This window comes from Crotalus tigris, unplaced genomic scaffold (genome assembly GCF_016545835.1).
Source record: "Crotalus tigris isolate CLP2741 ecotype Arizona unplaced genomic scaffold, ASM1654583v1 scf7180000018226.349013, whole genome shotgun sequence".
NCBI lineage: Eukaryota > Metazoa > Chordata > Lepidosauria > Squamata > Viperidae > Crotalus > Crotalus tigris.
The window spans coordinates 207,551-220,420 of NW_024096892.1; the positions used below are offsets into that span (position 1 = coordinate 207,551).

A 12,870-nucleotide genomic window follows, 5' to 3' on the forward strand; every position below is an offset into this window, starting at 1 on the left:
ATTTTTTAAAAAATTATATTCCTGGGTTCATTTTATGTAAAGTATCAAAGCAATTTACTAAAACATAGTCTACATTTTTCAGTAAAGAAACAAAATTAACATTAAAAAACCACATCAACCATTCTTAGGATAGTAGATGATTGCCCAGACAATTAGGAAAATGTTGAGGTGAAAAGTCTTTAACTGTCAGCATGAAACACTTAGCGGGGGAACTTTTGAAATCTCAGTGAGATTCTTCGAGATTGTCAGGATCAGACCTACAAAGGCTCTGCTCACCGGCATTGCTAAAAGATTGTTGCTAAGACATTGGATTTATATTCTCTTTGAGCTATGTTTATCAGGGCAAAGCCAGCCATAGGAGAAAGCAACCTGTGGATACAATGTGCTCAGGTTTGCAAGAGGGCAAAACAGCCTGATGAAAACTAAGCATGTCTGGTGACTCTAAAATAGTAATTAACCATTTGGGAGCATAGAGTCTTGGGAAGTGATTGACTTCAAGAAAAGGAAGAGATGGTGGCTGAAGGCCCTTCACATGGCAAACACTTATTGCGAATCCCATTTACCTGCATGAGAGTTTTATATTTGTTCCCTTGTGGGAAAAAAAGGTGAATAGATTTAAAGAGTGAGAAAGCGAGGGATCTGGAGTTGCTGACTTAAAGTCAGTCACTTCTGCCTTTATTATGGCAGGGATAGGGGTGATATGCATGCTGTTTTCAGTTTGTAATCAGCCATGAATCATCATGTACAATGGCTAATATATGTCATAGTAGTGAAAGCAATATGAAAAAAATAATAATCAAAGGTCAGAGCATTTAAATAAAGTTTAATCAAATGAGACAAAGGGTCTTTGATATTGCTCAGAGCTAATTACAACATGTGGTTATTTATTGATGTGAAAATATAACGAGCTATCATAGCAAGAAAAGGCATGGCTTTAATAAAATTAAATAGTTCTATCTGTCCTCTTATTATAAATAGCCCCTTCTAGTTAATAGATGCCTGTAATATTGAGTTGAAATCATTTCCTAAATGTTCCTGTTGCTATAGCACCAAGTGCTGATGATGACATTTACATGCAAAGCACTAAGTGAGAAAATTTGCTGGAAAGTCATCGGGAAAAATGGTCAAGTTTATCAGCTTGTTTCAGCCCACCTACAAAACAGCTCATTATGCAAAATTTAAGAACCAAAAGATTTGTTGAAGCTGTACATCCAGAGGTGCAACAGAGAGAGCCATTTTTATGGCAGCCAACCTCAGCATGGTGAATTTTAACAGTGTGGGACAACAGGTCCCATAATCCCCAGCCCTGTGATTATATTGGCTGAAGAGAATGAGATTACCATCCAACACATAGGTGGAGGAAGACTCAAATAAAATATATTTTATATTGAAGATTTTATTTCTAAGAACATTTCACATTTCTACCCTTTTTTTTCAGTAGGTTTCTTTTGAATAAGGAAAGTTCTGGGGAAAATGTTGATTAAATCAATTATTTTGAACAAATGATATGCTATAGCTAGTATGTTATAGTAACTATAAACATATCTCAACCTGATGGGCACATAAAACAAGGGTCAAAAAGTGTATAAAGCTATAGTGAGTGACAATTTTTCTTTAAGTTTCTCTAGCCATCATGAAACCAAACTTATTTTTTTAATACATTTGCTTCTTCTCATTTCTACTCCATTTTTCCTTTTTTGTGTCCAATCGGTTTTCCAGTCTGTTGATTCCATCTTCTCTTTATCTAGTTCCACTCAGAACAGAAAGGATAAAGCAATGTCCATCACTCCTCTCTTCTTCTACAACCCTTTTTGTTGCTTTCCTCCAAAACAAATCCGATTTGAGGACTGCAGTGAGAAGAAGAATTGACATAGACCAATCTACCTTTCTTCTACCAGCAGATTCATAGATCAGCAGTGACCTACAGTCAGAAATAACCCATTTGTCTGCAGGTACTTTCACACCAAACCATTTGTATTCCCCATAGCAGTTAAGAGCAATCTCCAGCTGTCCTTACAGTGCTGAAAACAGTCAATTAATGCTCGCTTTCAGTTGACAAACAGGAGAGTGGAAAAAAAATGCTAACCAATCTGCACCCTGACCTTTAAGCTATTGTGGATAATGGTATGAAAAAAAAATCCTTCCAAGGGCTGAGAAATATAAACTAGGTAAATTGTGAGTGCCCCCCTCCCCATTGTCAAGTGTCTACATTACTATAATGAAGAGTGCAAAATCCTATGCTTGAAAATCCAGACACAAATGAATAAAAGGACATTTATATCTGGTCCTGTCGGTCTAGAGCAGGGGTTGGGAACTATGGCTCTTTTATGACTTGTGGATTTCAACTCCCAAAATACTTGAGCCAGCATGGCTGGTTCAGGAATTCTGGGAGTTGAAGTCCACAAGTCATAGAGGGGCCATAGTTCCTCACCTCTGGTCTAGAAAGTAGGCAGACCTCATCCCATGTTGGGGAAGTCCAACTCCTACAACGAGTAAGGAACAGGACAATTTCTGTCTCAGGCAATTTTTGAAAGGGGAACGAGGCAGCTCCTCAAAAGAGTAAGACAGGTAAGAAAAAAGTGCCCTAACTCAGAGGTCCCCAACCTTTTGGGCATCAGGAACTGGTTCCATAGAGAGAGGTTTTTCCGTGGACCAGAGGCTGTGTGGTTTTGTGTGCTGCCTGCATCTCGTGGATGGGGCTTTTCTTGTTTGTGCAGACCATTTGCTGGCATGCCATGGCCTGGTACTAGTCCATGGACCGGGGGTTGAGGACCCCTGCCCTAACTCATAAAGTAGTTGAAGAATTAGAAGAAAATAGCCACCTAGGAAATAGTTGACAGGGATTAAGAATCTGTTGAGTAATTTTATGGATTGATCAAAGTCCTGTCTCTTCTTTTACCCCCACCAGCATTATTTGTGTGTGTTTGTGTGTATGTGGGGGGGAAGAATGAGTATTCCTTTCTGGAAGAGTGTCATTAAGTTAAAGCTGCAGGAGCCATGTTATTTCCTTGTCCTTTTCTACCAACTTTCATTTAGTTCCTGGGCCTTAATTTGCACAGTAAAAGCCTTATATTTTCTTGCAGAAGCACTACTTGCATTCTGACAGGAAAACTCCATGTTGCTAAACTGCAGACTTTCCACCACTTTCTTCCTCCTCAAAAACAATGTGCACAGATGGACTTTCTCTAGAATCAAAGTGAAATGGCGGCAGGATATCAAACAAGCACTCTCCAAGAATGTGGGAGGAGGATCTAGGTCAGTGTTTCTCCACCTTAGCAACTTTAAGATGTGTGGACTTCAATTCCCAAAATTTACCTGCCGGTATGCTGGGATCTAGATACTGATTTAAAGATTCCCTTGCAGAACTAGGGAGTGGGATCCAGTACATTCCTAGGCATATTTACAAGCTGCATGCCCCATAGCAATTCATTTAATGTTTTCCAGACTTTTCTGAACTGTGATGAAAAACTTTCAGACTGTGAACAAACTAGGCTTATCTGCATTTAAAAATTGTGCTGACCGTAAAGATACATAACAGCATTTTTGCAACCAGGTAGTTTCCTCAACATGTGCTGCTAAAAGGATTGCAGGAGGGAGCAGCAAACCTGGCTGAGGAATTCTGGGAGTTGAAGTCCACAAGTCTTAAAGTTGCCAAGGTTGAGGACCCCTGATTAGAATGTTTGGAGACACCAGAAAAATGATGCTAAAACACTGGGGGTGAGAGGAATAGAGTAATGTTTGCTAGAGGCCAGGAAGCACAGTGAAACAGTAAAACAATATATCACAAACTCTGGAGAGATTTTTTTATATGATTCTAGATACTGCATATTGCACCTGAATGAGAAATAAATCAGCTTAGCTGATGAACAAAAAGAAAGGCATGAGACCATACAGCTGTGGAGCTACTGGAATGATGTAGAGCATCCATGATGCTATACCTTATGGGAGAAGCTTTTGAGTCTCATCCAAAGATGATTCTGTTATTCCCATATTTCAGCAGATCAACCACAGATTCAGAATGGTTTTGGGAAGCTTCTTCAATCTAAAAACGGTTTGCCCTGAAGTTGAAGCTGTAGTTCAAGAAACATAAGCCAAAATGGAATGATACTCTTTGTATGGGTCACTGAGCCCTTTCAATATATCTAGCATCCTTAGATTATTAAGAAAAGAGATGATGTAGGGGCGTGTATTTATTGTCCACATTTATTGTCAGCACAGTAATTGCAGCCCTTTGTTTTTGTAGCCAATGAAGCATATTAATATTTATTCTCATGGTAGCTGTACATACTTTATTCATGAGTGCAATTATTATTGCAACCCCCAAACAAGATGGGTAGTATGATACCGTGACTTATGTATAGGGGAACAAAAGGGTGGGTGCAGGAGATTAAAAAAAAAACTTAAGTTCTAAATGAGAAATTGTTAGCGTCATCTGCAAATTTGATGAGTTCTCCTTCTATTCCCTCATCTAAATTGTTTATAAAGATGTTGGAGAATATTGGGTCTAAAATGGAACCTTGGGGTATTCCACTGCTTATTTCTCTCCATGTAGATGTAGTTCCATTAAGGACTACACAGTGAGTGCAGTTTGCCAGGCAGTTACAAATCCATCTGGTGGTGATGCTGTCCATCCCACATTTTTTTAGCTTACCAAGAAGTAGATTGTGGTCTACTTTGTCACATGGCTTACTGAAATCCAAATGTACTATGTTTGCTGCATTTCTCTGGTTCACTAATTTAATCACTTTGTCAAAGAATGAAATAAGAAACATGATCTGTTTTTGACAAACCTGTGTTGGATTCTGGTTATAACTTTGTTTGCTTCTAGGTTTTCACAGATCTGTTGCTTGACCATCTTTTCCAGAATCATCCCAGGCATTGATGTCAGACTTACTGATCTGTAGTTTCCTGGATCTGTTTTTTTTGAGATGCGTCTTTTGGCAAGCAGGTATCACTATACTTCCCCTTGTTATTGTCTAGCTGCTGATGGTGTTCCTCGGAATGTAGGAGCCTTAATGTCCCAAGTCAGACACTTTTATATCAAGATCAAGGTAGCAAGGTTCTTTCTCTGCTAGTTAGTGGGATTTGGTTCTTTGGTTGCTGATGTTATGAGCCTCCAGAGGAAGGTGAAGAACACTGTCATCCAGATTCTGAAAAGTTTATTAACTTCTGCCTTAAAAGAATGTGTATAGGTCTTCAAGCTAGTGGTGTTGCTTTAGTCATACGGGTGGCATTTAAATTTTTGAAAGATTCTGAATAATTTAGCAAAAAGAGGCAAACTTTGTGTGTGTGCGTGCGCTTGATTTTGTCTTGTTCTTGTCATGAAATTTTCTTGGCAAGATTTTCCAAAGGGTTTGCTACTGCCTTCATCCTAGGATTGGCCCAAAGGCCTTCAGCTAACTTTGTTGCCTAAGGCAAGATTAGAACTCACAGTCTCTAGCCTGGTGTGTTAAACCACGACACCAGTCTGGCTCTCAAGGTTTCTTTAGTGGAAATTTAAAGTTTGCATAGCTGAACAAAACATGCAAGTCTAGTAAATTACCTAATAATCATAGGTTTTCAGCAGAAAATTGCTTCTCTTGCTTTGAGGTATATAATTATGAGAAGCTGGATTTAAAATTTAGAAAAAAATCCTGGGTTGAAAATTGGGATATATGAAAATATCAAAAGCCTATTGATAGAATTAAACATCGACTCTCTTTGCAATACTCTTTCATCTCACCAATGGTAGCACTAATTAAGGAGCTTTCTCTTGACAATAAGAAGTTTGTATCTTTCTCTTGTGATAAAATCAACAAATGTATTTTTGTTTCTTCAAGTACATTAGTGAGATTTAAGATCTGAGGATTTATATAATTCTGATGTTTCAGAATATAATGCACTACTTGGAGAGAAGAAAAAGAATAAGAGAACAAGATATAATGAATTATTAGGGCTGTCTCTGTGTAGGTTGCAAAACTCCAGATGATCACTCTATGGCACCAGGGAGGTAGAGAAAACCCTTATTCTTCACTGCCTCTTACTGGTCATCTGAGTTTTGCAGTCCAAATATGGTACCCTTATAATAACCCAAATATGAATGTATAATATTCATAATCCATGTTGAGACCTCCATATGTATGCCATGATCTAAGTAAAAAATAGAGAGTACACTAGACCATAAATATTATGATCTTTTGATTTGGTTGGGAGGAATTAGCAAAATTTCTGGTTTGACTTGCACAAAAAAAACCCCTTTAAACAAGAATGTTTAGGACCTGGTTATGTAATAAATTTGAACCATTGTGTATTTAACTTGAATCATTATGTATTTGTATCATGTATCATGTATTTAACTCAAATTTTGCTACATTATGCTCCATTCTTAAGTGTTCTTTATCTTAAATGTTTTCTTAAACTCCATTCTTTATAGGTCATCCTTAAACAGGGGCATTCTTAACCTGGCTGTATTTTTATTACAGAGTGACATTCTGATTTAAAAAAGCTGACTTGTGGTTTCTGAGTTAGCACTTTGCTGTGGGGATGGAAGGATATCTTACTGAAAACTAAGCATATTCAGAAAACATGAACTCTACACTGGCAGGGGTGGGAAACTGTTTGCTGACCAGGAGCTGGACTAGAGGAGCTGAAAAGACAGAGAAGGCCTTCTGATATTGTGACATCACTGCAAATAGTGTGATTTTTGTCAATTTCTTTGCATTTTTGGAGGAATTGAATGATGGGAATATGAGTCAGAGGCTTCTAGGAAGGAAGCCCATTTCCACATATTAACCTCCTAAAAAGCAAAATTGTTGAATTTCAGCGGGATAATTTTGGAAATGGTATGTCTCCCAAAGGCCTCCTTCATCCAATTCCACCTTTATTTGGGGTGAAAAAAAGAGCATTGGAAAATGAGCTATTTTATTCCCCTGGTGGGAGGGAATGGCACTTTGCCCACTTGTGGGCTGCATCAACAGAATTCAACGGAATGTGGTGCTCAAGTCCTCAGGAATGGACAGTATCATTTCAGAGAAAAGTAGGGAATTCTTTAAAATGGGGAACTATTTAATTTGCAACAAAACGTACAGTGAATTAACTGAAAAAAAATCTGTATGCATATGAAATTTTTACAGCATCAGGAAGGCTAGTTTTTCAATTCAGAAATATGCTGGAGTGGTCAGGAGGCAAAAAAAAAGCCTTCAGCATGTAACTGATTAAAGTCTTGTCGCTGGCAGGCAGCAGGGCAAGTGTGTGAGGGACAGTACTAATTAAGGTCTCACAGCTGAGCTTCAGCTGTGCTTAATATTTATTAGAGAGGCACTATGTCACAAAAGCTTCTCAGGAAGAAAAACTGAATAAATATTTAAAAAGTCAGACAATAATAGATTTCATAGCTATGCCTGCTGGATGGAGGATGTGAGGACAAAAAGGAGGACATGTCCTCCTTATACCAGATGTCTGGTAACACTGCCTGGGTGAGACACTAGAACAATATTTATCTATAGGAAGGCCTCTGAACTCCACATGAGTGATAGAGAACATCCTGAGGCTGGTTTAATGTTTGCAAAATGGATGTTTGGTAACTGGTTATCTTATGTGGTAGCCATGTTGTGTGTCCAATGGCATTTTTGAGAATGCCAACCAAATATTCTCAGAATTACCAATAGAATCCTAGAGTTCTAACAGTTGTCTTTACCAGCAATTGGCTAAGGAGTATAAACACAGATATATCCTTTGTAGAAGGCATTTTAATTTCCCTGCTAACTGGAATTTTTTTTTCCCTTAGAATATATAATCTTTTTTCCTGGTGAGTGATGCATTTTTGCTATTTATATGTTGTGCTGTACAATGCTATGCTATGGTATTTTTACTTCAACACCTGCGGAGAGTCTACCTAGTGTTGAAGATATATTACTTGAGTGTGTGGGGTTGTTTGGGCATGTTTTGTTTTGGAGGGGGGGGGGTCATCTTATGATGGTTTGAACATTTTTAAGTGGGGATGGGTACAGTTTTTAACGCCCCATGGGGGCACGCTATGCCTATTTTTTTTTGTCCTTAAATATGGAAGTACCATACCAAATGTTGAGGATGCAATCTGAGGATGGTATAATGGTTACAAAAAAGGAGACTGGAATGGTAGGGAACTGATGGCCTAGTTTACTCATTCTTACGATAAAAGAAAATGTGATTTAAAAGTAAAACACTCACGTATACATACAGCATTGATCTAGGGATTATTTATGGGGGAAGGCCAGAAAATATAAATAGTTTGAGATTAAGAATTTGGAATAGTACTATACATGTCTTAACTATGATATATGGCAGTAAATCTCACTGAAAGTGTGCCCCAATGTTGTGTGATATATTTAGGACGTAAATTAACTATTAAACAGTCTATTTTTCAACTTGCTGGAATAGCCTATTTCCAGGCATGCAAAGTAAGGCTAAATAAATACGTAATTCAAAGAATCAGTTCAAAGGTAATCCCTTTGAATTGACAGAGTATTTTCAATTGTATAGGAGAGCACTGAATGGATTAGAATGCTGAGATCTGACAGCTTTTTTCATTTGTACAAATTCATTTTTCACATTATTATTTGGAAATCTGAAATAGATCATTAATCAAACCAGTTTGAAATTTTCCATTGAATCAATTTAATTTTTCAAAATTATTAGGAATTTTGATTCTAGACTGATTTGCTTACCCAGAACAAAAAGTGATCATTTCCTTTTATAGGTGCGGTTGCAGACTTGCAAATTTCTTGCATGGGGTGATCAACATAAAAAGCTTTTATGATAGAAGAATCAGCAAATAATGTATAGGAAGAGCACAGATACATACAGATATATGACCATTATGCTGTTTGTACCAGATGAACAATTCTGATTAACTCAGTCCAGTATGTAACACTGGTGTTTTTTCAATGGGAGCCACATTATCATAAGATAGATTTATGGTGTATCCTGTTTCTGCTTCTCTCTCTCTCTTCTCTTCCCGCTCCACTGGGTTTGTGGAACAGCAGGAAGAATTTCAGTCAGGCAGCTACAGGAACTGATGGTGCTGGGCAGCCAATGGACCCTACCTTCTAAACAGCAGCATTGCAACCGGATCAGTAAACATGAATAGATTGCTGCTTCAGCACATTATTGTTGTCATTGTTTTATCATCATGGCATTCTTTACACTGCTTTGTTTTTTTAATGTGAATGGCAAGAATCATTGCTCTAATTACATGCCATAAGTTGATGCAAAGAGGCAAAACTGGTTAATTAAAAAAAAAGCGCTTTGCTGGCTTCTCTGAAAAGCTGCAGACATTACTATCATTGATGGCTTGGCTGAGCCCGCTTTCTTGTCAGTCCTCAGTTTCTGTTCTTATTGACATGAAATCTGGTTGCTATATAAACTCAGGCTTTAAACAAAATTAATGTGAACTTCTCAACTAATTTGGTTGCTTCCTGGTATGATAGTTATCCTGGTTGGGAATTCAAGGAGTTGCAAACCCAATATCTCATGAGGATGTGTTAGACATATTGATTTGAACAAATGATGAAATACATGCAGCTTTACGTGTCTAACTTTTATAGTGTATAAGTCAGAGCATGAGCAAATAGAATGATTTAAGTGGATTCCATTCAAAGAGAGCTGCCACAAACTATGGTTTAAATTAATAACAATAACATATATAATTATTTCTCCAGGGAGTTAAGAACAAAGAATTTCCCCCCATTTTAACATCTAAATGCTATAAGAGGCCATATAATAGGACAAGGTTTAAACTTCATGGTCATCATGGCATAAACTATGATTGGTTGTGTTTGTACATCATGCTAAATCATAATCCATGGTTTACACAAGTACTGCGACTGGATTTGCTCAACAGTCTAAGCTGCAAATAAGCATGTTTGGTTCAATGTGAATGATGATTCTGGATAATTGTTTTGTTCTCCTGTCATACCAAGCCATAATATTATTAAATTGGTTTTGGCCTGCCCTGTTGTTGATCCAGCCAACCATGGCTTAGTCAAATTGTGGTTAAACAAATTATGGCATATCACAGTAAAGCTGATCTTTTTGTTGCCCAAACGCATTATTCATATACTTCCACAAGGCCTGTGATTCCGTATAAGGATTCTATAACAAATAATATGTAAGAGGTAGCTAATAAATCATTAGCTTAACTTAATTGCTGCCACCCAAGTGAACATAACCACGATTGCATCCTCATGAAACTTCACATCTGAGGTTTGCTCTTTGGATGGCTGCTGAATATTGTCAAATATTCATTGTCAAATATTGTCAAACATTGTCATCTAAATGCTGCAGAACAAGAGCTGAGCATAACTGCAAACTTCCCACTCAGCTGCCTCTCCTAAACATTGTTGCTCTTGAAGCACTTTTGACAAATGGGCCCAAAAGATTTGTGATGCATAAGATGCAGCCAGCTATGAACAGACAGTCAAGCTGGCTCTTAATCTCAGTGGCTCTAGAATGCCTCACTGATCATTTTTAATGAGTTACATAAATGGTATTTTGTGATGGTCTACCTGCGCAGTCTGTTTAGGTTAATGATTTTTTTGCAACTTCCATTAGACTTAGGTGATCTGCATAGCTGTTCAATCCCATGAAAACATTTTAGTGAAATGGCTTTCTAAAAAGCCAAGTTTTAGCATCTTTTGCTTTTTATGGGGTTTTTGAATGACGATACCAGCATGACTTTCGGAATTATGAAATGATATTTTGTACACAGAGACATATAAACCTATTTTAAAAGCTCATTTAATTTCCCCATTGTATTATTTAGCACATTTTGCTTCTCTCTTGCACATTTATAGGTAATTGTGACACCCCCAAAAAACTGGTATCATTATGACAATTTGCATGCACTAAATTATATTTTCTCACCTTATATAATAAAAAAACACTGGAAGCAAAATCACATGCTTGGATATTTAATTCAAACATTCCTTCTCTATAATCTGGTCAGGATTTCTTTCTGTTTCCTTTTTTAAAATTATATTTTATGTGCAAAAAAATAAATAAACAAATCAGGAGATAAAAAAGAATTTACCCAAAAGAAAATACTTTTCTTGAATCCTGATCAAAAATAATCTACACATGAATATTCATGTTGTGTCAGACAATTAAATTACTAATAATGAAGTTCGATTTTTAAGAAAAAAAGGCAACTGTATAAATCAATACACATTTTGGAGTTGTAAATAGTCTGCAATTAAGACTTCTAGCAATGATCAAATATTGAAAATGAGGTAAATTTTTCAAACCATTGGATATTCTTTGAGCATCAGGTTTTTGTGATCAAAAAAATACACAAGGGGTCTTTTCTACTGATCCCTTGTTAGTTTCCTACTATTGATATATAATTTAATAAAACATTATCAGCTACCAAAAGAGAAATAGAGAGATTTCCATAATAACCTTAATATAGGAAACTTATATCCAAAGCAGTTACTGTAGCAGAAACAGCATCTTTCGAACATATTTTTCTATCTTCATTCCTGTTTTCTATTGTTTCTGTGCTTTATACATTAAGTCTTAATGTATTTTTTACAATAGCCTGTCTGTGTGATTGGGGAAGTGTGTAATATTGTAAAACAAACAAACAAACAAACAAACAAACAAATAAATAAATAAATAAATAAATAAATAAATGTCATATGATTCTGTAGGATAGATCTCTCCCTGAACAGTTTCCAAAAATATTGTTAGGTTATATTCTACAACATTCTTTCAACTTTGTACAAAAAAAAAACCCATTAGTTCATGTTGTAAAATAAAAACTGATCTATGCATCAAAAATCATAAGGCTTACCTCTCCTTTAGTCTTATTAATGTTTATTTTATTTTAAATATTTATATAGCACTTCCAGTTTAAACAAAAATTAAAGCAGTTTGCAATAATTGTAACAAAAACAATTGGTCAAAATAGTTGGTAAACTCATACATTGCAATATTTTTTTAAAATGCAAAATAAAATTTTAAGCAATAAGGTAATTGTGAAGACAGTAGGAGAAATTAAAAAAACCATTAAACTTCTACTTAAGTAACTGAATTGCATTGAAAATTGCATGCCTATCAAATGTAAATTATTGGAAATACCTGTTGCAATTAAGGAATTGTCCTTTTATATTGAATTCATTAGTACGATCCACATAGAATAGAATAGAATAGAATAGAATAGAATAGAATAGAATAGAATAGAATAGAATAGAATAACAGAAGGGACCTTGTAAGTCATCTAATCCAACCTCTTGCCCAAGCAGGAGACTCTATACCATTTCTCACGGATGGCAGTCCAGTCTCTTCTTGAAAACTTCCAGTGATGAAACTCCCACAACTTCTGGAAGCAAGTTGTTCCACTGATTAATTGTTCTAAGTGTCAGGAAATTTCTCAGTTCTAGATTGAATCTCTCCTTGATCAGTTTCCAACTGCTATTCCTTGTCTGGCCTTCAGGTGCTTTGGAAAATAGGTTGATCTCCTCATCTCTGTGACAACCCCTCAAATATTGCTATCATGTCTCCCCTGGTCCTTCTCTTCACTAAACTAACCATGCCCAGTTCCTGTAACCATTCTTCATATGTTTTAGCCTCAGTTCTCCTAATCATCTTTGTTGCTCTTCTCTGTACTTTTTCTAGAGTCTCAACATCTTTTTTATATGGTGAAGACCAAAATTGATTGCAGTATTCTAGATGTGGTCTTACTAAGGTTTTATAGAGTAGTATTAGTATCTCACATGATCAATGATATTAAATACATGTGACAGTTTTAAAGCACACCATAAAGGTTATTTAGAAAGCTCTCATGCTTTTATACATTATGCTGCAAAAGCTACAACAATATCAAGATAAGAATTGTTCTTTATTTTGTTCCTC

General features: G+C 36.3%; 1 protein-coding gene across 4 annotated transcripts in view; it reads left to right on the plus strand.

The window, feature by feature from the left end:
* RGS7 (regulator of G protein signaling 7) overlaps nt 1-12,870 on the plus strand; it is a 174,413-nt gene that overhangs the window by 35,530 nt on the left and 126,013 nt on the right. The window contains exon 1 of one of the 4 annotated variants that reach the window (XM_039349115.1): nt 4,723-4,948. The exons of the other annotated variants lie outside the window; for them this stretch is intronic. The gene's annotated coding sequence lies outside the window, so the exon portion shown is untranslated. Of the gene's footprint in view, nt 1-4,722; nt 4,949-12,870 lie in introns of those variants that run through there. 4 annotated transcript variants of the gene reach the window in all.